This window comes from Mytilus edulis, chromosome 3, assembly GCF_963676685.1.
Source record: "Mytilus edulis chromosome 3, xbMytEdul2.2, whole genome shotgun sequence".
NCBI lineage: Eukaryota > Metazoa > Mollusca > Bivalvia > Mytilida > Mytilidae > Mytilus > Mytilus edulis.
In genome coordinates this window covers 88,361,280-88,386,629 of record NC_092346.1, presented here as the reverse complement: position 1 = coordinate 88,386,629, position 25,350 = coordinate 88,361,280, and the positions used below count along the sequence as shown (strand labels likewise).

The following is a 25,350-nucleotide window of genomic DNA, read 5'->3' as shown; positions in this document are numbered from 1 at the left end:
CTAGCCAAGAGCTACGATCCATTCCCCTCCTCTCCTGAGGAGAGAGGAGTGGTTCGTTACCCTTGGCTAGCGAAGATGGCTCAGAATCTTTTCAGTCAAAAGCTTTTATCAGAGGAGTATCACCTTCATGTACTGGTTGTGCTGAAAAGTTAATATGTATATATACATTTTACATTCTAAAGAAATTATTCATATAATTTTTCTCACAGATATTCAGGAGCCACCATGACGACCAATAAATACGACTTATTATTACCAGATATTCCTTACAGTGGTGACAAAGTAATTATTGAATATGTATATGCCAATCATACTGGATATGAGTTTTGCTCTAAAACCAGAATTGTTGATGCAGTACCCGCGGCTGTTGAAGGTATGTTACCTACATGTTAACTGATAACAAAAATCTTACTGTAAAATTAGCCCTTTTTCTTCAGGTTTATCTGATCTGTTCCATTTGTTTATATAACTACATATTCTTTCAGCAACTATACTGACATTCCGTTAGTTATAAATGTAGAAAGTAGTTTTGTCGACTTGATACGACTTTTTGATAACTTTTAAAGGAAAGCTATTGTGAGCATTACAATCGTTAATCATTGTTATTTTGTCAGTGTACATTAATTTTACTGATATCCAAGACTATAAATTATCTAGTTTGTTTAATTATTATAGTTCAACGGTCAGTATCGCGACCAGCAGATATTAAATGTGGTTTCCAGGTCCTAATCGATTGTTCAATACTAATCTAATCATATGCATGCGACAAGAAGTCATCATTTACTAGTCAGAGTCAGAACCGGTTGGAAACCCACATAATGTCTTTTTGTAGCAATTTGTGAAAAACAATAGCCGTTTAGACACATACCAAATATTAATTATTTTTAAAACGTCATGGACAGTCAAAGAAGACATGACTTGTGCAATGCCAAAAAAAAAAAAAAAAAAAAAAAACCATGACAGGCGGTAGGATAGTTAGGAGTTAACCTCTATATAGAAAATGAACGTGGATGTGTATTTATCTGTTTGAAAAAAATATATTATATATGTTACAGTGCATTTGTATAACTAGGGATTAAGTAGAATCCCTGATTTTTTCAGGGAATATGTAGAATCTCTAAAATAATTAGTTACTATATATGATAAGGGTACCTTCAGATGTTTTTACTTCACACTTTATTTCTCTTTGGTTAGTCTTAACATCTGATAAATCAAATAATTAATTGGTGTAAATTCCTATACAGAAATGATACCAACCGACATTTACAAAATACAAATACAAAAATAAACAAACAAACAAACACAAAAAAAAACAACCATATTTTCTCAATGATAAGAGATACATATTTTATCTTTACATTGCGTGGAGGTGTTATTCACACAATATTATTAATTCAAGCTATTTACAATAAGCTTTAATACTATAAAAGCTCTGATACAATATGTGAAGGACAAGGTTATTAAAAATGTGGATAGTGTGGTAAAACAAATGTGAAGCATGTTGTTTTAATATATTGTGTTTAACATTTTATTATATTGTGCCTAACGTTTTAAAAGTTGGGGTTCTCATTTTGATATATTGTGCATAACATTTTACAATTTATGTTTATAATGTTATATGATTCATAGAATACATTCATTATTTGACTTGTATTCATTTTCTTTATAAATAAAAATTTTTCTTCATTTCAGGTATTATGTATAATCCCTGACGTTTTTTTTCTAGTGGTTATACATAATCCCTGAAATTTTAGTAATTATATATATAATCACACACTAGCCAGTGATTCTACATTATCCCTGAAAATTTCAGGGATTCTAAACAGATATATCATGTTATGGAGGGGTATTTGCGAAAAATACCAGTCAAGGGACTGGAAAATTCTGTCAAGGGACTGTAAAATTCTGTCCCAAGACTGGTATTTTTCGCAAATACCCCTCCATAACATGATATATCTGTTTAATTACACCGAATAGATTTGGATTGAAACTCTCTGTACATGTGCAGATAAATACTATGCAATTCATAAACATGTTTATGCATAATTTAGGGTATAAGTGAATATTATCATAGAACCGCGGGAATTATACATGTTCTAATACGCGTTAGCTCGCTTTCATTATGTAACGTCATATCCGAAATCTTTTGGCGGGAAGCTGCTCGCGAGGGTAAAAAAGGAATATCCAAAATGGCAAATACCATGGTATTTGAGGCAAATTCACCGGCAGTGGTGAAAAACAGGCAAATTCGTTTGAAATGAGGAAAACATATTAGAATATGCGAAAAATACACTGGCTATCAACCAATCAAAATCTTGCTTTCTTATATAAGGTGTAATTATACATAATCACTGATTATACAAATTCACTGTAACATATGAACATTTAGTTATGTTTTAATTTGCTTATGACAAAATCGATATTTGTACCAATGTAAACTATATTCAAAGTTCTGATTACCAACATTGGTAAGATAACCTTTACTAATGATTTGTTTAATAAAAGTTTGATGGATTTCTGCCCTTTTAGTACAATATTATCGTAAAATTTAGAATGTAAAATACTGTTTTTAATAAGTTTTCTTCATATGAAGCCAAATTTACTAATCAATTCTTTGTATCTATAAAAGAATTTAGTAAAAGCTTTAAGTAATTTATGGTAACGAAATCCCTGACTTAAAAGTTTACCAGTGAGGTATTGATTTCTTTCGTTAATATTTAAGACATCACTACACACTCTAGCATAACGAACAATTTGGGATATATAAACACCGTATGATTGATTCAAAGGAACATCGCCGTCTAAAAAAGGAAAATTAACAATAGAGGATGAAAAATTGTCTCTTAGTATAGAGTATTCCTTTAGAAATTGAGATGTCTTAATCTAGAAAAGGACAACTACTGCTGTTTATGTTAGATTTAGTTAAAGTAAGTTCCTTTGGGTAAATTTCTGTAGTATATTTAAAGCTTCACTCATATCTTCATATTTCCAGTAAGTATATCTAGTATGCTTTCCTTTTTCGTTACAGAAAACGGTTTAGAACTAGTTGCAGCAAAACATTTGCAAAGAGACTTTTCAAAAGTCCATTTAATTAGATATTGTGAGAAAAAAAGAAGATTGTGTGAAAGTATATAGAGTAGAGAGTAGAAAAATTATAACTGTCAACATAATTAAAAGGACCATCAAAAGCATGTATTTTGTCATAAACCTCTAAACGAATTTTTAACACTCCAAAATAATTAATACCATTATTTTCATAAGCCTTATATATTACAAAAGTTAATAACAAGTTCCTCGGTTGTAACGCAAACATTTGCGATATAACGCAAACCTTTGCGTTAAAACGCAAACATCTTGATTTCAATTATTCATTAAGTTTTGTATATATGGTCGTCTGTCATTAATTTCGGTTGTGATTTACTAGTAGATAAGTAAATAACCATAAATACAAGGCTAAATCATTATAATAAATATGCATAGGCATAAGGAAATACTTGAAGTGCAATTATACATAAATTAAGAATGATTTGTGCATCAATAAAGTATATAATTTAACAAGAAAATAGATATGGTAAAGGCATATTTTAATTGAAAGAGCAAATATAATATCATACAATTGTGAAACTTTCAAGTCAAATAGACAAAATGATCGTTCTGCTTTAAAATGAATTATTAATAAAGAATCCTTTTGTTTTTAAGTTTGATGGAAGATTTTTTTTTAAAATTTCAGAATATGATAACGATTCTTTGATAGAAAGTCATTGAATTTTCATTTAAATATAGTGAAGTATTTTTAAGATGCTTGGGTAGCAATTTGTACGGAGAGACAGATCATAATTCATTCTATACATTCATTGCTAAAGGGAAGCTTGTTTGAATCTAACTAACTTTACACAGTTCTCAAACGAGAGCTTACTTTGGAAGTATATTTATATTCGGTTATAGCTATATTCGCAGGGTTGATTTTTTTTCCGGTATAACCTCCATTTACTCAATGTTCTTTGTAACATATACACTAGTAGTAACATGGATACAGTTTTCGGGGGCCTTTATAGTTTGCTGTTCGGTGTGAGCCAATGCTCCGTGTTGAAGACCGTACTTTGGCTTATCATGGTTTACTTTTTACAAATAGTGACTTAGATTGAGAGTTTTCTTATTGGCTCTCATACCGAATCTACTTATTTTGTTCTGCTCATTATTAGTCAATGATATGTTCTAATTATTTAAGAATTTTACTTTAAAATGACTACAAAGGTGATAAATTTTAATATATTCAGCCTCCTCTATCAATAACTGTTGTTTCCTTTGAATCTTAAATAAGAAATAAGATAAAACAAATATTTGCGTTAAAACGCCAAGGTTTGCGTTATGTATCGCAAAGGTTTGCGTTTAACCCAAAAGTTTGCGTTGTAACGCAAATGTTTGCGTTATATATCGCAAAGGTTTGCGTTATAACGCAAATGTTTGCGTTATATATCGCAAAGATAGGAAGAAAAAATATGTGTGGCGCTAATACGCTTCCGTAAATATCAACAGTATTCATAATTTTAATCAAATAACTGTCTAGTTAATTTTCATCAGATTTTGCATGTTTACCCTATTTGTTTGCAGTAGGCTGACATAGCATTTTTAATTACCTGACGACACTATTTTAAATATATTATAGATGGAGGACGATATTTTGATACTTTCGTAAGAAAAGTTTTAACCTCACGGTCTTTGACGAAGTCTCCTGTCATGCCAAAACCATAGAGAACATATATAAAACTAGAAGTTTCACATTCACAATTGGAAGGAACATTGTTTTCTATACTGACATCTGATGTTACCGACGTATAGTTAAAAATCAAAATTCTGCTGGTTATTTTTATTATAAGAATACGAAATAATAGTAGGGGAGATATTTCGCTATGGGTGGTAGAGTCATTGAATATACTAGATAAGTTAATAAAATTAATAACTCTTTTAATATATTTTAATGTAAGAAAATGTCGTTTATTTTCATGTTTATCGATACTAGGCAACAGCCTGTTTATACCTTGTTAATTGTAGATTGTCCTTTATGGGATAATTACATGTGGGATGACGTTGAAGGAAAGCCTGATAATTTTAAGGAAATGATCCTCAAGCCAGTTGCCATGTTTGAAAATCCTTTTTTTCGAAGTCCACACAAGATAGTATTATGCGAGTTCTGGCTTAATATGGAGACACCATCAAGTAAGCCCTTATGAGATAACTAATATGTAATGACTGCTTTAATCGAAAGGATTTTTGGTAGTTTCAAAAATGATCTCTGCGTTTTTTCACGCTTTTTTACACGCCAAAAATATGAATTCGGAAATGTCATCTCATTCACATGAAACTTGAGTAACATAAAATTTTATATAACTTTTCGATTGAAAGCTTTGAAATGTTATGTAGAAGCTATGATATCACAACTGAATGAAAATGTTTGTTCAAATGTTATAAAAGTATTGTACTACAAAGTAAAACATAGACCAAGGACTAAGTATGATGATAAGAAATGTGAGATACATCTCCATGAAACAGAAACACAAAAACCTTTAACATAGTCTTCAATGATAGACTAATAAATAAAATTAAGAATGGAAATGGGGAATGTGTCAAAGAGACAACAACCCGACCATAGAGCAGACAACAGCAGAAGGTCACCGACAGGTCTTCGATGCAACCAGAAATTCTCGCACCCGGAGGCGTCCTTCAGCTGGCCCCTTAACAAATATATACTGGTTTAGTGATAATGAACACCATACTAAACTACAAATTGTACACAAGCACCGAACTTCAATTGAACTGATTGAAAAATAATGTCTTGATTATAGGAAATGCGATATACGTCTCCATGAAACAGAAACATAAAACACTTAGCGTAGTCTTCAATGATAGACTTAGTATGATTATAGGAATGTGAGACACGCCTCAATGACACAGAAACACAAAAACACTTAGCATAATCTTCAATGATTGACTTAATATTATTATAGGAAATGTGAGACACGCCTCCATGAAACAGAAACACAAAAACACTTAGCATAGTCTTCAATGATTGACTTATTATTATTAGAGGAAATGTGAGACACGCCTCAATGACACAGAAACACAAAAACACTTAGCATAATCTTCAATGATTGACTTAATATTATTATAGGAAATGTGAGACACGCCTCCATGAAACAGAAACACAAAAACACTTAGCATAGTCTTCAATGATTGACTTAATATTATTAGAGGAAATGTGAGACACGCCTCCATGACACAGAAACACAAAAACACTTAGCATAATCTTCAATGATTGACTTAATATTATTATAGGAAATGTGAGACACGCCTCCATGAAACAGAAACACAAAAACACTTAGCATAGTCTTCAATGATTGACTTATTATTATTAGAGGAAATGTGAGACACGCCTCCATGACACAGAAACACAAAAACACTTAGCATAATCTTCAATGATTGACTTAATATTATTATAGGAAATGTGAGACACGCCTCCATGAAACAGAAACACAAAAACACTTAGCATAGTCTTCAATGATTGACTTAATGTTATTAGAGGAAATGTGAGATGTGCCTCCATGAAACGGAAACACAAAAACACTTAGCATAGTCTTCAATGATTGACTTAATATTATTATTGGAAATGTGAGACACGCCTCCATGACACAGAAACACAAAAACACTTAGCGTAGTCTTCAATGATTGACTTAATATTATTATGCAACATATCAAGCATATCGATATGAGTCTATAAAAGAAGTAAATGAATTTAACAGATTATGCTAAGATCTGCAAAAATAAAAACAAAAACAAAAACAACGACTTTCCTTAATATATAAAAAAAGAATTTAAATATAAAAAAGACTTCTACTAACACGGCTAGATATTTGTATTATTTCTTTTATACAGCTATCAATACAAGGTATACGTGTAAGAAGACCATGGAGAGATTAAACTTTGATCCTATTTCTGGATATCGACCAAAACAACCTCATGATCCATGGTTTGGAATAGAACAAGAATATTTTGTCACTAGAGACGACGGTGTGCCTGTCAGCTATGATCCAAAAAAATATAACTACGAAAAATTAAGTAGGCATTTCTCCATGTACTTTTGTAAAAACTGAAGAATATGTATTTACACAGATAAATCATTGAGCAATTTCAGTTGTATGAACGCCATCAAAATATTACACGAACTGTGTTTTTAATCATAATTGGGAAAATGAAATTAATATTTATATTCGTAATCATAAGCTTTTAATTTTTCTAGTCAGTAGGAAAAATTAAATTATCACATAAGTTCATTGCAGATAATACTTATTTTCCTGTGAATATGTGTCTGTGCTGTGCAATGATACTAAACACCTAACGGGAAGGATTGTGCCTGATGTTCATATGATGAAATCATAATCTTTCAGTCAGTTTAATTGAAGTCTGGAGCTGGCATGTCAGTTAACTGCTAGTAGTCTGTTGTTATTTATGTATTATTGTCATTTGGTTTATTTTCTTTGGTTACATCTTCTGACATCAGACTCGGACTTCTCTTGAACTGAATTTTAATGTGCGTATTGTTATGCGTTTACTTTTCTGCATTGGCTAGAGGTATAGGGGGAGGGTTGAGATCTCACAAACATGTTTAACCCCGCCGCATTTTTGCGCCTGTCCCAAGTCAGGAGCCTCTGGCCTTTGTTAGTCTTGTATTATTTTAATTTTAGTTTCTTGTGTACAATTTGGAAATTAGTATGGCGTTCATTATCACTGAACTAGTATATATTTGTTTAGGGGCAAGCTGAAGGACGCCTCCGGGTGCGGGAATTTTTCGCTACATTGAAGACCTGTTGGTGACCTTCTGCTGTTGTTTATTTCTATGGTCGGGTTGTTGTCTCTTTGGCATTTTCCCCATTTCCAATCTCAATTTTAATGTGCAGATACAGTTATTTGACATTTTTCTCTATTCAGTAATTTACACAAAAATTGGACACCGTCACGATAAGAACATAGGAATAGAAAGGGAGCTATCTAACCGACATATGACTGCATGCTTGAATGCTGGAATAAAATTTGGTGGACTCGTAAGAGAAAATGGTCCTTCGCAGGTAATACTAGCATGCTATCATACTAAACATCATTTGTTAAAAGATGCCGAGTTGTCTGTATTCAGTGTTAATCCTATCGTCTTATTTCTCTACACTGATACTCTTTCCCAATATTTGGTTGATTTTAATACCTCCTATTTCATTCACACGGGAAAGAATATCATCGAATATATAAAAAAGAAGATGTGGTATGATTGCCAATGAGACAACTATCCACAAAAGACCAAAATGACACAGACATTAACAACTATAGGTCACCGTACGGCCTTCAACAATGAGCAAAGCCCATACCGCTTGGTGAGCTATAAAAGGCCCTGATAAGACAATGTAAAACAATTCAAACGAGAAAACTAACGGCCTTATTTATGTAAAAAAAATGAACGAAAAACAAATATGTAACACATAAACAAACGACAACCACTGAATTACAGGCTCCTGACTTGGGACAGGCACATATAAATGATGTGGCGGGGTTAAACGTGTTAGCGGGATCCCAATACTCCCCCTAACCTGGGACAGTGATATGACAGTACAACATAAGAACGAACTATAAAAATCAGTTGAAAAAGGCTTAACTCATCAGATGGACAAAAATACAAGTGGACGTAGCCCGGTACTAATACATCCCGACACAAAAAGACACAATGAACAGATCTGAGAGTACTCGCAGTTATCTGACAGCTAGTTCAAAGCCACTAAAAACTAATAAAAAAAATCATGCAACTAAGACTATTTAAAAATTGAATTCTTCTTTTTGTACATTCATTTGGGTGTTAAAGCGTTGACCGAAGTACATTTTGTTTGAAGCGCTTCATACTAAAAATGTGCGCCAAGTCAATGCTTTTACAACCCTGTGAAATTACTAAAAGAAGCATATTTATAATTAAAATTTTCAACGAGTTTTTTTTTTTTTATTTATTGTGCACTTTATTGTAGAAGCTCTTGTCAACATAAATGTTACAATTTATTTTTAAATGAAGGTTGATTTCAGAATAACGCGAGATTGCTGTTAGCCAATAAAAATAACGTATTATAATAAAAATTATATATAGTGTAATAATAAGTCGAGGAAACACGAACCACACAAAAAGCATTCAATTCTTAAATGAATAATGAACTTCATTATGCTTTAAATTTTCAGTGGGAGTATCAAATTGGACCATGTCCCGGGGAGACCATTGGTGACCATCTCAATATGTCAAGGTACATATTGCAACGTTTGGCTGAAATATTTGGTCTTCGTGTAACGTTCCATCCTGTGCCAGTACATGGATCACCACTCACATCCAGTGGCCATCTTAATTTCAGTACAAATAAAATGAGAGCTAAAGGAGGAATAACGTACGTATTAACAGACTGGTTTATAATTTCGTTAGTTCATTATGACAACAAATATGTAGCTGAAGAACAGGAATAATATCCCTAACATTAGACAATATAGACATGCTGGATAAGAGTAGACATTTTGCAAGGGTTTTTAACATCACTCCGATTCATTTTTCGCAATGTATTTATAAATCACATGCAGACAAGGGACACAATCATCAGATTGACATGTACATAAGGTAGTAAAAGAACGTAGCTGACGCTGTTTGTTATCTTTATCACGTGTTATAGTATTCTTTTATTTTTATTTTTGAATACTAATTTTTCTATTTAGTGTATGTTTTTGTGATACCGATTTTACGTGGCTTATTACTTGTACATCCCGTTATAGTGTTATGGTAAAATACTGTATTTTGGTCTTTTAGTTTTGTTTATATGCTTTGTCATTATGCCCTTTTGTGAATCTGTGTTACATATTTGTTTGTTTTTATAGTGACTAAGATTATAACACAATATTGACTGTTATACCCCTATTTTTTGATATTTTAAACAAGAGGCTTAATTGTTTTTTTGTTTGGTTTGTTCACGCATCTTTGTCAATGTATTGACATTTCATCCGACTGCCATACAAGTGAGAGGTTTAGCTAGCTACACAACCAGGTTTCATCCACCATTTTCGACATACGAAAATGTCTGTCCAAAGTCTATAACATGAAAGTTGTTATCCATTCGTTTGATGTGTTAGAGCTTTTGATTTTGCAATTTGTTCAGGGACTTTCCGTTTAGAATTTTCCTCAGAGTTCGATATTTTTGTGATTGTTTCTTTTCAGTACTTCGTTTGTTTGAATTAATCAGTTTATTAGCAGCTAACGTGACGATAATGAAAAATATACCATGTCAGGGATGCCACTGTAGAAATAAGAACAATCAAGAAAATAATACCTTCCCAATTCATCAGTACGATGAGGTGAAAACATTATGTAGTCTTTATTAATACATGTTACTGAGTTTTAATGGAACAAAATAGTGTACAGCGTTTACAATATTCTGTCATTATCATTCTTTAGTCAAGTTTGATTTTGTTTCAGGTTCATTCGACATGCCATAAACCTGCTTGCAAATTCAGAGCAGGATCCTCTGCTAAAAATGTATGATCCAACACTTAACCAAGAAAACAACGAGAGGCTTTCAAATACGAGTGGACATTGGCATCCACAGCTGCACAAATTTGTCTGTGATGTAGCTAACAAAGTTTTTACAACCGTCAGAATCCCACCGCTTGTTAATATTAATGGCTATGGCTACTTCGAAGATCGACGACCATCCTCTGCTCTCGATCCTTATGCAGCAGCAGATGGCATTGTGAGGTCATCAATATTCGGTGACTTTCTTAATCCTGGATTTGATTCTCTAAAAGATCTTTCAGTATGGGACTCCAATCCTTGATGGATGCCATTACAGTATGCCATAGCAACTGAACTTTCCATTTATTATATTATTATAATCATTATAAGAACATTGATATATATATATATATATATATATATATATATATATATATATATATATATATATATATATATATATATATATATATATATATATATATATATATTTACTTATACTTATGTACATCAATAAAAAAATATACCAAAAAAAGTAAGAAAGAAATTATCAAATCTGAACTTGATTGAAGATCATTGAAAATACTATTCAACTTTAGGTTGTAAATAAACTAAAATCAAACTATTATACTTATAAAAACGCAGAACTCTATATAACTCTATTTCGAGGTATAGTGCAAGCGGACAATCTTTTGTTTTTAATCTATTGAAAATTTCCTGATAGTATACCAATATATCATTATTCCAGGTGATAAAATATGTCCATCAATTGATTTCAGTCTACACCAGCCAAAATATATGAATTATTTTATATGAGAATATTACTTTACATTCTACAGTGGTAGGAAGAACTTTAGAATAAATGCAAAATTATTTCCCATAAAAGTTTCAAAATATTGTATATCTCAAAGGTTAATTTGGATGATGAAGCGACTTCCTCTTTCTAAACAAAGAGAGGCGTCTGATTCGCTCTGCGGAATGTATGATACAGATATTAGAATGTTAAATTCGGTGCCTCGTGTGATAGTGTCAGGATATCTGTAATTTTTAAATAACCCTCGCAACAACTATTTGTGTGATCTCTAAATAGTACAATGCAAGGCCAAAAGTTACGCATTATCTAACATACATCCTTTTCAAGAGTCAGTATAAAATTCTTGTCTTTACTTCCGGTCAGCCCAGTTTATAGCAAAGATAACAGTAGTATACCGGTGGTCATACGTCACAAATCGATTGAGAGAAAATAAATCTGGGTTACAAACCAAAACCGAGGGAAACACATTGATTATAAGAGGAAAACAAATGAACAGCAAAGAAAAAAAAACCGAAATGCAACAATAAAAAACATTTATGGCATGCAAAACCTTATGCTTTATGACAAAACATATCGCTGAACACTACGTCACAGTCGTGACATATATACAGCACAAACACACGCAATATAACATACAGAAATTAAAATTAAAAAAAAAGTCGACACAACATGCATACCACAGAACAACAAAGAACATATTCCATCAACGAAAAGCACCACAGGATATCAAAAACTGTGATGCGCTTTCGTAACTAACATATGCGATCTCGATTTTAATACAATAATTTTCACAATAGTCGTCCAAACAATTATCACGACAATGAGACATGGAAAGTCAATTTTATAATTATTTAGACTACAACCAATAAGATATAACAGAATATCCAACTAAAACCACAACAGAATCATAAACAATAAATCCGTTAATGTTGGGTGTACAAAACTTTCAGACACGCCACAAACCAATGCAAATTCACATGTATAACATTCATATTACGGAATATGACAATGATGGCATTCAAAGGCAATTTATAATTATTTGAACAACAAACGATAGGACATAACACATAATTCAACCGAAACCATTACAAAAACATCTAAATTAAAAACATGAATATTGGATGTACAAAATATCGAGACATATCATATAGCAATGTAAATTCACTCTCAGTATAACGGTCATATTCGTGAACAGAGCACGTTCGGAACTTAGCAGACATACGACATTGATGTTAAACCACAATCTAATAGATGGTAAAAAATTTTACGATCCACAGCTGTCACTGATATATTAAATAGAGATATCAGTGACCGCCCTGGATAGTAAACTTGGAATTAATAGTAAATAATGAAAATGAGTTATTTGTAGTGTATTTATGTTCTTCAACTTCATACTTTATTTGGTCTTTTAATTTTTTTTGATTCGAGAGCGTCAATGGTGAGTCTTTTGTAGACGAAACGCGCTTCTGGCGTAAGTGTAAAAGTTTAGTCCTGGTATCTATGATGAGTTTATTCTGATAATAAAAAGAAACGCGAAAATAATTGGAAATGAATGGAAAACGAAAAAAATTACGGATTTTGGAAATAAAGGTGGAGGGCAAAAAATTTTTAAAAAAAATGTCACTGATGTTGACCATCAATGTTCAAAACTGTTATTTCAGATTTCCGGCTTGAATCTTCCCAGTCTAATCCTGTTATTGTAATAAGAAATACTAGTAGTTTGGTATTCGCGTAATGTAAGATAGTTTGCTTACTCCCCTCTGACTCTGAGAGCTGATTCTGGGTTTTGCATGTTAGGGAAAACAAGCTGTGATCGATGCCTTGGATGGTGCATGACTATGCGGCCAATGTTAAGACAGGCTGGACTTTGTTGCCAATGAAGGGGCATGCGACTGACACCGATGAGATTCCAAATTCAAACTTTTTAATAATATATATATATAAAAAGAGAATTATAAACAGTTACAAACACCAATAAAATAAAATAAATATTTTTACCTTATTAATTATAGAATATTCTCTATGGGATAATTTCATGTGGGATGATCTTGCATGAAAACTTCAAGGAAATGATCCGCAAGCCAGTTGCCATGTTTGAAAATTCTTTTTTTTCGAAGTCCACACAAGATAGTATTAGGCCATTTCTGGCTTAATCGTTGTAAAAATAATTGAATTTGATGCGACTGTGAGAGGTTTAGCTGTCTGTAACACCAGGTTCATTCCACTATTTTCTACCTAAGAAAATGTCAGGAATATGACAGTTGTTACCCATTTGTTTGAGCTTTTGATTTTGCCATTTGATGAGGGACTTTCCTCTTTGAATTTTCCTCGGAATTCAGTATCTTTGCGATTTTACTTTTTAATATGAGTTTTCCATTAATAGCTTTCAAAAGTTATGTAGGAGCTGATTAATTATAAAAGTGTTCTCAGCCTGAGTATGTATAAAATACTAACCACTCATGGACGTGCAATTAATTTACCAAAACATTGTATATGTTCTAGACCATACGAGTATTTGGACATTACGTGTACGGACCAGACCATATGCGTAAACTCGTACGGTCCGACCATACGACTTTACGCATATGAGTATTCTGTACGGTCTAGTACGAGCTAGACCAAACATGTATTTGGACAACATGAGTTACTTTTAGACAAATATTTATCGAAATCTTTTATTGAGTTTTACAAATTTATGGTAAAACAATTAATTGAATAAATTGAAATTTAATATTTATTTGCATGATTGTCTATCTGAATCCTAATTTGGCACTCTCGAAATTTTCTGGTAACAAGTGCACAGTTTTGGAGTATAACACAAAATTTTGTCTTCTTTTGCTACTGGTTGGTATACAAAATTTAAGCTTAAAAAAATTGGTAAATAGTTTCAAAAGCGATAACCTCATCACAACGGTAGGAATAGTCTTAATTAAAGGAATTCTTAACTTATTCATTTATTTTTTCCTTTCTATCCGCTTCGTTGGGACTCAATTTTTGGTGGCGATGATACACAGTGATTATATTATACAGTGTATACTTAATGTACCGTAAAAACGTTGTAACAATGGACAGTGCGTGAAGCTCTACAGGACTACAAAACAAGGTCAATGTATACACACACTTTTTATACAATATACACATTATGTGATGAACTTTGCAAAAAGCGATCTGTTTTCAATTGATTTTAAATAATTACGAACTTTAACAGTTCGCTTTCTATAAAATTACATAGCACGATTGATCCTTGATCAATTCTCAATTCGCAATGCATTCAAATCACTATCTTATTTAATATGAATGTAAACAATCCGTTATAAGCATTATAAGGTAAACTGTCAATGAACTTGTACCCTTTTGTACATTTACATTGTACTTGAATAACTGGGTCGTCTTATATGAAGTTACCAACTGATAAGGTAAGCTTTTTTACGAGCATTCTAAGTACAAACATTGATATTTTGAATAATATTTACGCATTTAACTTGTTTTCACTTTCGAAAGTTGAGGTTTGTGATAGACTTTAATAATGAAAACTATTTATATACTGATGTCCATCGAACACAATGACGACATTAACTTATTTCTGACCTATATCGTGTTTATATTGTGTGTATCTGTCAAATACTTCAACTTTGTATTTGTTTGGCTTTTTAACTGTTTTGATCAGAGCGTCACTGATGAGTCTTATGTAGACGAAACGCGCGTCTGGCGTATTAAATTATAATCCTGGTACCTTTGATAACTATTTATCATGCTTCCCACAACAAGTGAGTGTTACGCTAAGCTATTAAACGAAGGACTCTATAAAAAGAGAGACGAAAGATGCCAAAGGGACAAAAGTAAAAAATATCATGACAACTCCATGGCTAAAAAAAACCCCACACAATATAAAAAACTATAGATCGAGCACCACGAATCCCACCAAAAAATGAAGGTGATCTCAGGTGCACAGGAAGGGTAAGCAGATCCTGCTCCGGATGTGGTATTCGCCGTGTATCTTATGTTAGTACAAATCCTTTGATAAGTATTATTCGGTAGTTCACATTCGAGGAAAATGGAACGGGATTGTAATTACTCCGATTGAAACATATCCCTTGTCATCCGTGAAACAGAAATTCTGTAAAAAGTCGACCAACTCTTGATTGTAAAATTTACAAAGGAACGATTTTGACATCACTACTTGGATGAGTAGCAACCTTCTATAAAGGAATTCGTGATAGGAAAAAACTTGCCCTGGTATATCATATTAAATGGGAAATACACATTACGTATGCAGGCAGTGCAAAAATATTGCTACATATCAATTGAAAAAAACGTTTTATATACACCAAAAGTTACGGTTCGTTTCGTTAATGCCTGGTTTTATTTTAATTGAGAACTGGGAATATAGAGTAATTGACAAGATTACTTGACTGCCATGGAATCGCTTTACAGTCGTTCTTTGTTAATTCGTCTCGAAAGAAGTATGTAAAAATACACAGCCTTATTGTGTGTAATGGAGACGCTTTATCCGGCATTCTATGACGAAAGAGTAATACGCATTAATTCAGCCTGTATATTCACAGTTTTTAACAGCTCTTTGTGAAAATTCTTTTTTTCAAGGAAATTTGAAAAAAAAATCTTTATAGCAAGCCATCATTATTTTTCAGCGGCTGTAATAGTTTCCTTCTCATCCCCCTAATTTTCAGAACATTACATAATTGATTATCATCCTTTAGTTGATGTCACTGCATGGATGTTAGGGAAACAAATCAATATAATCATTCATTTCATTAATTCACATCAAAATGTACTCCGGTAACAAAAACGAACACTGTAAACCATATATCGTCAGAGCTGTCCGATTTATAACGTTGTTTCTCTGAAAACATTACAACAAATATAATACGATATGAGACAATGAATTAAATGAAGAATACAACTGAACTACACAATTTTAAAATCTCATTTATAGAGAAAATTTATTTTCAAATTTCTTTTCAGGACATAAAGTAGTATCATGACAACTCACAAGTATGATTTGATGATTCCAGAAATCCCATACAGAGGGAATCGCGTTGTCTTAGAATATGTTTTTGTTAATCACACTGGTTTTGAGTTGTGCTCTAAAACAAGAGTTGTAGAAAAAGAGCCTAAAAGTGTTGAAGGTAAGCCGAAGATTTATTAAATGATTCGAACTTTTTTAAATACTCGTTGTAATAAATGTTGAAAAAAAGAGGGTTTGAAAGATGCTTATTTATCATTGTTTATATCACTCCAACCAGCTAAAATCAAATAAGGGCAAAAGGCCGAACTGTTCAACAATTTCTCTACACTGTCTAAATTGATCATGCTAGTTTTTTCATAGCATAATACAATGGGTGTGTTGTTATGCTAACCGTTTTAAGAATATAAAAAAAGTTAAATCACAAAAATACTGAACTCCAAGGAAAATTCAAAAAGGAAAGTCCCCAATCAAACGGCAAAATCAAAAGTTCAAACACATCAAACTCATGGATAACAACTGTCATATTCCTGACTTCGTACAGGTATTTTCTTATGTAGAAAATGGTGGATTGAACCTGGTTTTCTAGCTAGCTAAACCTCTCACTTGTATGACAGTCGCATCAAATTCCATTATATTGTCACCGATGCGTGAACAAAACAAACAGACACACAATAGGTAAAAATATCAAAATTAGGAGTACAGCAGTAAACATTGTATTTATCTTAATCATTATAAAAACAACAAATGTAACGAAGAAGCACAAAAAAGGCATGCATAAAAATTAACATCCTCTTTTTGCTTATATTTTACGATTTTATTTATCTATGTAAAATGCACCCATAAAGTTTTAAGTACTGGTGTAACCAATAAAACACTAAATACACAAATGACATAGATTTCACTTTTCAAACCTGACGTCAAATATACCTGTACCAAGTCAGAAATATGACAGTTCTTGTCCATTCGTTTTTGGTGTGTTTTGTAATTTGATTTTGCCATGTGATTATGGACTTTCCGATTAGATTTTCCTTTTTATACACATGAAAACCATGAACACGCCTTCTTAAGATGTCTGCCCCGCCCACTGATTGCAACAGATTTTTATGCAATTACTGGTTGGCTACAGACATAATTATAGTTTTATAAGACATTTTCCTTTTTGAGACAATTTCATTGGGTTGTGTACAGCGAACAATGTTATTTAGCAGATTACGAAGCAGCCAGTAGAATCCACGTTTACATCTGCATAACGGCTCAATTTTAATTGTGGTATTGTCAGGTTTCGGTTTTTTTCATAGTTTGAGGAAGAAAGACAACGAGGTCCAATGTGTTAGCCGGTACCAATAGTATATGTCACTTGTTACCTGCACTTACTTTGTATGTTCCGCCCTATTCAGGCGCACACCTAAACTGTATACTTGATTGACAGGACATAATCACACATAAACATTGTCACATGAAATAGCTGGTGTAGTAAGAACACCAGGACTGGCTCTAACAGCATAAAAAACCGAATCAACACGACATAAAAAAATACAGGGTTAAAATTATAAAGGCGTAAATACTCATAGTTACTTTTTGTGTATTCAGCACAGTTAACATATATCTATAAACTTCTGAACTGAATTCTTAGAATGTCCACTATGGGATAATTACATGTGGAATGATGTTCGTGGCAGACTTGAAGATTTGAAAGATATGATAGTGAAACCGGTGGCAATGTTCGAGAATCCGTTTTACAAGAGTCCACACAAGCTAGTATTATGTGACTTCTGGATATCAAAGGATCAACCTGCAGGTAATAACACATTAATGATATTCAGTAAAGCTTATACCCTAAATGAGGTCTCATATATATGGATTATAACATGGCATTTTTCATATCAGACCCCTTATAAGCCCTAGAGCCGACAGGCTCGAGGGATGATTTTGACCAAGGGCTGATAAGGTACAAAGAAGTTTTATCATGGGGTACAATGATACCATTATTTTCTATAACTATATAATATAAATATATATTCTCACATTTTGCTATAATGTAAAAGATTTTCTATATTTAAAAACCTATTATATACCCGTACAAGTTAATGATAGTGTAGAGTTAAAACAGCATAAAATTGAAAATTGAACATTCTATTTTAAACTTTTTTTCCCATATCCAATTTGAATATAAAACCCACTCTCCGAACATCAAGTTATTTCACCAGAATGTATTATTTTTTGTGAAACTATTTTTGAAAAGTAAATGTGAATTCTAGAAAAATTCTTTAAGGAGCATAATGAAAGAATCCGCATTTTCTTATGCAAATAACAATTGAATTTTCTACCATTTACACAAGCCTACCAATCGTTCCTGATTCTAAATTAAAAGAAAGATTTCATTTGCGTCATATGAAGGAGATACAAAAACATTGATTTATGAAAACATTTTTAAAAAAATACTCTTCAAAATATATTCTCTTAACACATTATCAAAATTTCGAATTTTATATTGACAGCAAATTTACGTTTGTATTTAATTTTAGTTTTGATTTCCCACTTGTTTCTTGAAGGCATAAATACAAGATATACCTGCCAGAAAACAATGGAGAAGCTTGATTATGACCAAGCTACTGGTTACAGATCCAAACAACCTTTTGAACCATGGTTTGGTATTGAACAAGAATACTTCGTGACTACAGACGATGGAATTCCTGTCAGTTACGAACCTAAAAAGTTTGATTATGAATCATTGGGTAAATGCTATTAACTATGTATGTTCTTAAAGCAAATCTATTGCTGTCCAGCAAATTCTCATTTAAATCATTTTTTTTTAATAGTCCTTGATCAGTGATTATTTTGGTACTGACTTATTAGACAGTTTAAACATTTTAACGATTACTTAAATCATTTGGACTTTAATTAATCAAAAATGTCATACGGAAACGAAAGAGGCAGTCGATATCAAAAGCATAATTAGGACTAACACTGACGACACTATGGAAAAAAACCTGCAACAACAACAACAACAACAACAACAACAACAACAAAAAAACGACGAGAAGACAGACAACAGTCTACAAAACATTTCAAAACCAACGCATGTGAAAACTAAGTTTGATTGTTTACCCTTAATATAAAACGGTAGTAGACAATTTTTAGTAATTTTCTGTTGAATCACACAATTCCTTTGCTGTTATTTTGAAAATAAGTAAATCAAATAAATCTTTGTGAAGTACCATATAGTAATTTCAAACTTATTCGACCGTCTTATTCGAGAATATTTTTTTTTTTATTAAATCTGGTTTGTTAACATTGGTAAAAACATTTCTAAGCCAGTTGCAAATAAGCAACGTAAAACCAAAAGAAATCCCTTACAACTTCAAATTTACAAAGTTTAAAAAATCAATTTTGAATTTTTGATTTTTTGGAAAATTTCAAAAGTATACAAAAGAAAAATTTTGTTATAAACGTCAAAAAGTAATAGTCTAATGATAATCCATAAGGTTCATAATGCATTTTATCGCGTTTTTGTTCATGGAACAATATGAAAAAGAAGATTTGGTATGACAAATTGCCAATACGACAACTCTCCACAAGAATCCAAATGACACAGAAATTTACAGCTTTAGGTCAGCTAAAGAAGGCTTCGATATATTAGTCCAACAATTTGCTGCTTTCTTTATAACACTGAACTTTGTTGGACTGTCAGACCATGTTATTATGAACTAAATAGTGCACGTTTCACGTGCATGTAAAAACTTCGTCTAAGTGAGAAAAACAACATATTCTAATGAGGCTACAGAAAATCAATTAGACCCTTACAGAAAAGTCGAAAGAATTATAAGGTTGATCACGTTTTATAAACCAGTTACATTAAGCCTGGACAGAAGCTTTAAGATACAACTGGCATATAAGAATCAAAAATTGCTATTTGGATAAATTAATCGGTTTTCAAGAGCTAAATTGGCAGCGCGTCATCACTATAATGCCTTCCATTATTACGATTGTAGGTTAAAATACACCATTAGATTGTATGGGTACATCCATTTTATAAGCATAACATGGTATTCAGAATTAAGAACATGGCTAATCCTGATTGGTTGATATGTGTGCCCGTTATTTTTTCAATATCATTAGAGATTTCGTGCATTCTGCATTATATCATAAGCCAAACAAATTATTTTCCTTAACCCTAACGGAAATGAGATGTCAACGCTAGGACGAGACACGTATTTTTAAGTGCAAAATTGATAGGCATGGGTGAATGGCATAAGTACAAAATACGTTATAAAAAGCAACGCGAACCTATATTTTTGGACTAAAAAATACTGTCCGAATAACTTTTCTGTAATTCTAGCAAGATTTCGTTAAAAAATCAACTTTCAAAAAGGCTAGCATTGTCGCCTATGGGGAAATGAATTCTTTATTCCAATCTGTAAAAATATAACTGGCTTAATGGGGAGATAATGTTGACGAAGTAGGATCCTGACTGTATACACCCGATTCTGCATTGACTTTCATAAATAATTTAGAAATCTTCCTGTTAATCTGTTATCATTGTAGTACTCGTCACGAAAATTGGTCATCAACATTCCAAAAATGTCGGCATAGAGCGGGAGTTGTCGAACCGTCATCTAATGGCATGTCTATATGCTGGTGTTAATATAGGTGGAAATATTAGAGAAAATGATGCATCACAGGTAATAGTAGTTCATATATTTTATTTGTCTTCTTCTTTAGCTTGACGAATGATGAATCACAGGTAATTACATTTTATACGTTTTATGTGTATTCTTCTTTAGCTTGACGAATGATGAATCACAGGTAATTACATTTTATACGTTTTATTTGTCTTCTTCTTCAGCTTGACGAATGATGAATCACAGGTAATTACATTTTATACGTTTTATGTGTATTCTTCTTTAGCTTGACGAATGATGAATCACAGGTAATTACATTTTATACGTTTTATGTGTATTCTTCTTTAGCTTGACGAATGATGAATCACAGGTAATTAGTTTTCATTTTTCAATTGTCTCCTTTAGCTTAACGAATGATGACAATTTCTGGAAAGATAAAAGAAATATTTCCTACAACCAATAGGTTGAATAAGTCTGACTTTCTACTTGTCTTTTTTGATACTGCATTATATCATATGTAAAAATCATGTTGAATTTGAGAATTTTTAAACTGATATAAAAAGCGATGACAATGGATAGGGTTAGCGTTATTCAAAATTAGGTTTAACCCAACGAACGTTCTATTTAATATTAAGTAAGTAATCAAGTTATTGACTTTGACGATCTTTTCATTTGCATTATCTGTTGAGATATTTGTTTGACTTTTTGGTCCGCAATATATATTTATATGTGTCTACATAAGTTTATTATGTAGTTTTTGATAGGATGTTGGCTCTTGTCCTTTATTGTTGTCTATATATTTATTTCAATCAATTGATTAATTAGTTATTGTAGCTGTATATTGCTAATTTCTTTACACTTCATGTACATTTATCTTTAAATTTTTCTCGGTTTCTTTAAATCATATTATTATGAATGTTGTCTAATTTTCAGTGGGAGTATCAAATTGGGCCTTGCTCCGGTGTATCTATTGGCGACCATCTCAACATGTCAAGGTATATACTACATCGTCTTGCTGAGATGTTTGGACTCAAAGTAACTCTTCATCCAGTTCCTGTACATGGATCACCGTTTACCTCGAGTGGACATCTGAACTTCAGCACCAGTCAAATGAGAGCTAAAGGAGGAATTAAGTAATATAAAATAATATCAAAATTTAGGGGATTTAAATAAACGCAGGTGTAAAAGTTACCCAATTAAACATGACATTTTGAATGTAACAAAAGTAGTACTAGTATTTATGGTATGTTCTCGAACAGTTCTTAATTTGCTTATACATAAATAGAACTTTGCTCAACAATGCACATTTAGTCAACTTAATAATTACAAATATATTATAGTTATTGACCAAGCAAGTCGGTATATACGATTTAATTTGCACGGCTTGGTGAGCCTTATTAACCTGAACGACGTAGGAGTTCGTGTTAAAGAGTCACACGAGCCGTGCAAATTAAATCGTATATACCGATTTTATTGGCCAATAACTGTTATAACACATGACGTCATCAATTTACGTGAACGTTGTAGAAATGTGGGCGATTTCCGCAATCCACGGATCCTTTGTAGGTCAAAGAAAGGGGGAAATATGACCTTTGTAAGTTTTAGATTAACTTTTTATTATGTTAAGACTAATTCTAAAATTGCGGTTTGATGGTAGATTTTTTTTAACGTTTCTGTTTAATCTATTCTCAATTTTTATTTAATTATTGACGATTAAGTCTTGACAAATTGTGTACTTTCAAAATCGGTGTATGAAAAAATCATAACTGAAAGGCCAATGTTATTGAGTTTGGATTAATTGCTTTTGAAATTCTTTCCTTCAATGATATGCTCAGAGAAAGATGAACCGAAGAAGATGTGATATTAACTAAATTTGAAATGTTAGATAAACAAAAAATACGTTTCTCTTTTTCAAATCTTTTACTCCCGAACCCCAAAAATTTCTACTTCTACTGTATTAATTTTAAAGACACGTCTATCTAAATGAAGTCTGATTGATCTCTAGCTAATCCCCCCTGTTTTGAAACAAACTTAAATATGATCCGGCCGATTCTCATTAAAAAGTGAAAATAGATTTTAACTGTGCAGTTCATCTGAGGTAGTTAATGCACACCTTTGCTGTGCATTATCCAGATTATAGCACAGTAAGAACAAAGATATTTTACCCAAATCATGCGTTAATGGGTTATTATGTTTGAATGAATGTTTATTAAGTTTATATCGTGCTGCAACCTTATAGCCTGTATGTGTTATTAAACAACAATTGTATGAACGGAAGATAATGTAATTCTTGGTTCCATCCCATATTCTGAAAGGTACACATAAGGGTTATGACCCCAACTGTAGAACTGTGTATGACGGCATTTTCAAAGTGTAATAATATAAAAAAAAAGAAGCAAAAGATGCACATTATTTTGTTTAAGTACAAAAATGGAATGTCGTTCACAGAAATTGTATTTATTGTCTAGTTACATTTGATAGAAAATGTGGATATTTTATCAACTCGAGTCTTTTTCTCACAGAAAATCCACGGAGACGTTCTTTGTAAACTTTTGAAACTTAAATTTTATCACTAGTTTTTCAATAATATAATATAGATTAGTGGTTTTAAAAAGTCCTAAACAACTTTTAAATTAAAAAAAAAATCCCACTCATGCAGAGTCATTAAATTCGTATGCACCCTAGAAGGTGTACATGAATTAATCCATATTTGTACATTTGTAATTAATTAAAACTAATATTGTGATTTATTGTGATATTGTTAAAAAGGAAAATCATTGCTAGCACTGCATAGAGTAATCCTGTTTCTATTTAGCACACAAATGTCATATATAAGTATACACAAGAATATGCTGTAGATTTTCTAAATAAAATTCATATGTTTTACTTTTTTGTTTCAATGCTAATTATTCAATCAATAAAGGATACATACTCATTAAACTTTGCTTGAAGATCCCTTAAAACATTTTGAGTCGTCATAATGTTCAGGTAGAAAAAAATAGTAGATCCCCCCTGTATTTGCCACACTAGTTTTGCAATTTCATTTAAACTTCCATTATAGAGTGTCAACTTACAATGGTTACCCTTCCGGAGCACCTGATATCACCCCTAGTTTTTGGTGGGGTTCGTGTTGTTTATTCTTTAGTTTTCTATGTTGTGTCATGTATACTATTGTTTGTCTGTTTGTCTTTTACATTTTAAGTCACTGTGTTTTCAGTTTATTTTCGATTTATGAGTTTGACTGTCCCTGTGGTATCTTTCATCCCTCTTTTAGAGGCAACAATAGTTAATCGATGTTCAAATCTCATAAATCTACCACGAAGATACAAATTAAAGTAAAACAAAAACTGACGGAGTCGCATGAACTTCAAAAGAATCGAGATCTGGTGCCGCGAAAGAGCAAACTTCTTCTATTTTAAATGCAATATCCAACAAGCGACTCAAAACCAGGAATATAGATAAACTGTTAACTACGTCAGATATTCATTAAAATGAAGGTGTGGGATATATGAAAGGTTTAGCATTTTATTAGTAAAACGAAGACTGCTGAAATGCTGCATCAATTAACAAATTTATAATCGTGACTGAAAACCTTATTCTGATATTAATGTCACAACTACAGACAGGGACAGTGATACGCATTATAAGTGTTTTGTGTTCTTGTCATGCGTTGGTCTATGGAATACGTACATTTATACTTACCAATGAAAAAACATTACTAGTTTATATAATAATATTCATAATTACGTTAGTGGCTTGTTTTCTTTTCAGATTTATTCGTCATGCAATAGACATGTTATCAAAATCAGATGAAGATGCTCTTCTTAAAATGTACGACCCTACACTGACTCAAGAGAACAAAGAAAGATTGACAAATACATCAAGCCCTTGGCATCCACAGCTCCACAAATTTACGTGTGATGCTACCAACAAAGCCAAATCATCTGTTAGAATTCCACCGCTCGTCATCGTGAATGAGTGTGGATACTTAGAAGATCGACGCCCATCGTCCACAATAGATCCGTATGCAGCTTCTGAGGGTATTGTGAAAGCATGTATTTTTGGGGATTTTCTAAATCCTGGCTGTGAATCTCTTAAAGATGTTTCTATTTGGGATAGCAATCCATGAAATAAAATATTTAAATGACGCGTGATTCAGGAACAATATGTATTACTCGTGAAGGAATCAATGAGTTGAAAAATGACACTAAGAAAAATAAATTTGAAATTTTTAATAGTTGTCGTTTGTAAAGCTCCACGATACTAGTATTTTAAATTTGTGACAACGTTTTGTTAGCATACTGTTTGAACAACCCATTTTTGTAAAAAAAAAATCCAATAGTAAGACGCATGCAAG

General features: G+C 32.1%; 1 pseudogene; it reads left to right on the top strand.

The window, feature by feature from the left end:
- The first annotated feature begins 211 nt into the window (after positions 1–211).
- Positions 212–25,122, top strand: LOC139514659 (uncharacterized; annotated as a pseudogene).
- Positions 25,123–25,350: the final 228 nt, after the last annotated feature.